The sequence below is a fragment of the Centropristis striata genome, chromosome 8, assembly GCF_030273125.1.
Source record: "Centropristis striata isolate RG_2023a ecotype Rhode Island chromosome 8, C.striata_1.0, whole genome shotgun sequence".
Taxonomy (NCBI): domain Eukaryota; kingdom Metazoa; phylum Chordata; class Actinopteri; order Perciformes; family Serranidae; genus Centropristis; species Centropristis striata.
This window is the reverse complement of record NC_081524.1, coordinates 24,814,956-24,819,205: the sequence shown is the minus strand read 5'-3', so window position 1 is coordinate 24,819,205 and position 4,250 is coordinate 24,814,956.

The window sequence follows — 4,250 nt, the reverse complement described above, 5'->3', positions numbered from 1 at the left end:
CTCCGCTGACCCCAATCACTACACTGGGTGGATCGTCACTATCTGTGCGTGGCTTGCAGGCCAGCGGCACTTCCAGTGTCCATTTCTTTCCCACCGATCTGCTGGTGTGCTGCTGTGGCTAGGCTAGGATAAACCCCTGAAGTGTATCATGCTTCTTCAATCCTGTTCGCCAGGCACTCAATGACATGCAAACACTAGCTCTGTTCCAGCCCTCTCCGATCTTTCTGCTGCTGTATTCTGTGTCAGAGCTCCACTACCTCAAAAACCACCTTCGCCTGGAATGTTTGGACATTTTCACATAAACTGGATTACTCCACAGAGGCCATCCTCCACAGAGGCTTTGGTCGCATGTTCATGTATAACTACTCTTTCCTTAATTCCATCCCATCACTCTGGTCCTACTGCACACTGACTTCCAGATAACGTCATCACAACAAACAAGTGAATCCATCCAATGTCCATCCCTTTCCTCAGGCCTCTCATCCAATCACAAAGCAACATACACTCTGGTTCCTCCAACCCCAAACTCTCTTCTCAGCCATCAACAAACAACAACAAACACACCGACAACCCACAATGATACGGTGCCATAGATACGAATTGCATTGCTTCACTTCTGATGACGGCTCGCCTTGTTAGTGACCTGTCAATCAAAGGTAGCCACGCCACAAATCATACGTTTCTTTATCTTTTATTTTATTCTAAATAGGGCCAATATTTACACTATTAACATCATATTGTTGCTTGAAGAATAATTTTTACTTGCGACTGAGACCATAGTGTTACAAAAATGTCTGAGGTAATAAATCAAGGGAGAAGTTTTCTCATTTTGTATTAAAATGAATGGAATCAGATGCTTCTGCAGCTGCTGTCAGCACCCCCTGCTGGAATATTCTGTAGAATGCAGTTTATGGCACTTCCTGGTTTGCCTCGCTGCTCAGACCTAGAGGTTGCTGCTTTGTCCTCCCCACCTGCTCACCTACCACCACTCAGTCCCCCAAAACCTTAGCCTCTGTCATAGTTCTGTGTCCCCCATGGAGCTGGCCAACTTCATGGTCGAGATGAAAACCTCTACCTGTGTTCTCGATTCAATCCCACCAGACCTTATAAAGAACTGGCTCCCTTTAATTTCCCTACTCATCAATGTTATCATCAACTCCTCCCTCAGCTCTGGTTGCATCCCCCTTCACTTAAACTGGCTGCTGTCATCCCCATGCTGTAGAAACCTCAACTATACCCGGACATAATGACAGACTTCAGGCCCATCTCCGGCTTTCCCTTCCTGTAGAAAAAACTTGAACGAGTGGTCGCCAACCAACTTAAAGCCCACCTCAACGTGATATAGTGAATTCACATTAAGTCTGAACTAAAGCAGACTTTTCTATGTCAAATTATCTCTTGGTAAATTGGTATAGAAATATTCTAAATTGGTGCATTCAGGAGATATTCATCAATATATAATGCAGACCACCCCTCCCCCATTACCCTGTATACGTTGAATTAAATAAATGATGAACAACTGGAGAATAAATATCGGAAAATTTCGGATGATCTCCGATATCATTTTGCAGCAGCACCGTCGCTGTACTGTTATGTTTAGCTTATGACTGCCCAAAGTGAATGTGATTGGTTTAGCATTTCTTCCCTGATCCCAGAATGATAATGGGTGTAGCCAGATGCTTCTCCAGCTGTCCGTCTGGCTATGCAAGACTAAGGTTTGATTACGTTAAGGCACAAAATAAAAGAGTTGGGGCTAGCAAAAGAATATGGTTTAGGTTTAAATTAGTAATTTTAAAGACACCAATATGAGTCTTGATAGGTTTGGGTCAAGAGACCATTGAGCTTTAACAAGTGGGTTGATTCCTGTGTCCTATCAACTTATTCTGCAGAGTTTGTGGCTCTATGACAGTGTCACACTATTTTCTCCTTTTCTTTCCTTTTCGAACAGACAGGGTCATTACTACAACAGCTGAATGTAAATATCTTGCATTTGTTGAAATGAGTCATGTAATTGCTTTTCTTGGGCATACAGTATCCCTCGCCCAAGGGTTTCAGTTGCCTAACCTTAAGCCTTCCTTGACCTTGCCAATACCATGATTTCTCCATAACCTTAACCAACCATACCAGAAATGATAGAAATGCTGTTTGACAACTTTTTCAGAGTAGTCCAGTATCAATGTTTTGTCTGGTGATTCGACTGAATATACAGAACCTAATTAACTTAACAGTCATATCTGAGCTTCTGTGCTTTACAACTGGGAAGAGATACACAAGACTGAGAGTTAAGAGCTGCGCTGTGAGGCCGGACTTAGGCTCAGCAGTTCCTTAAGCTTCATGCTAATGTCCCATGTCCCCATGGTAAGCATTTCACAAACATTAGCATGATACCATCTTAGTTTATATAAGCATACAAGCATCCTGATTGGCACTAAAGCATAGCTGAGACTGATGTGACTATCATGAGAACCAGACACTAGATGAACGACGATGAACTGAAGATTGATTGAGTCAAAGTTGTGTTGTATTGATCAGCAGTAGAGAATAGCAAGACTTTTTTTCTTCCATGGGAATGTCACTGATTAATTGTTTAAGTAATCCAGTTGAGCACTTTACATAGTGACCTGTCTTGTGTGGCTCTGAGCATATCAAACTGAAGACTCACACAGACTTGTACTCCCTGAATGCGCACATTCCAAACAGGACAGGACACATGTGGTGTCAAAGGTCTAATCTCACTGCAGCCCACTCTGGGGAAAAAAAATGCTCCGCTCACAAATTAATCAATAGTGCTGAAGCTCAGCTTCAGGCAAAGCCATGTACCAGAGGGGGAGGGGCTATGGGCTCAGTGCCAGGGGTCTTTTCTGTGTCATTTAGAGAGGGTAAGCAAGACCTCAAGGGAGGTTTCTCTGTTGCTTTCTTTCTCTTAACCAGCTGCAATTAAAGTGAGCAGGTTTTTCTTTCTACCCTATTAAGAGTGGATGATTAACAGAGTGCTGGCAGGAGGGAGCCTCCTGAGCCACAGCAGACAACCTCAGCAGCTCAAAGTGTCTGCGGAGGTGTTTTTTAAATTTTATTTTACATCCTCCTCACACAATTAACCAATGTGTCATAAAGCATCTCCCTGAATTCAGAGATATGATGAGGAGAAAAAGTGAGTATAAGGAGGAGACAAAAAACTGAGTATAAGGAGGAGTGTGTAAGGAGATTGGCCTAACGGAAATCAGGCAAAGTAAATGATATTTAGAGATTTCTGTAAGCATAAAGAGAGTGAAACTGCTTTTTTTTTCTTAATCCATCCTCCTACAGACACTTATTGTTTATTATTGTGTGGGAAATAAACACTGCTATCATGTTAGGCCATCCTTTCCTAAATATATTATTATATTATATTATATATATATATATATATATATATATATATTCATTTAGTATTTCAGTCATCCAGTTTGCTAAACTGCGTATCCTGTTCAGGGTTGTGAGAGGCTGGAGTCAGTGCTGCAGAACTGATTTCTTTCCAGCCACTTAGCTATTTCTTGAACTGTATCTCTACATAGATTTGAAACAACAAGTAGGTGAAGTTTTGAATGGGGGCCTGAATTGAGTCGCCCCATAGCAGCAAGCACCCATCCTGCTGACATGCCTTTGAGCCAGATGCTGTCCTTTCTGCGACTCTGCCAATAACCCTTTGTTCTGACCTCCCTGTGGAAATGCCAAGCAAGAGGAGAATTATATTTCTTTAACAATAATACAATAAAAAAAAAGTTTAACTTCATGGTCCTTCTGTTCCAATGTGTCCTGACCTTAGTTCTCTCTCCAGTTTACACTCAATACAGCCAACACTCACAATTCTGACTTTTGACCCAGGTAAATGCTGCTGGCAACATTACTTGATGAGACTTACACGGTTTATTATTAATTCTTCATGCTTTTTGTGATGATTATTCCAACAATGCAGTGCTGTTAACAAGTGAAGGTCACTTACTAAACTGCATGCAACCATGCTTTAAATAATTTTGTACATTAAATGTCCATTGCTCAGTAAATAAAAATGAGAAATTCTTTCATTCGGTGTCCAAACTTCCCTTTACCTTCTTGAATCAAGTCATTGCAGCATTTTTTATAATAGTTATTGCCATTAGCTAGGCACATATGGTATGTGATAATTCTTGTGGTCCAGACCCCTCACAGCTTGATAGGTTTGCAGGCTCCCTCATGGGACTGGTTTGCCTTGCTGCTTCAGTTAGCCTGTC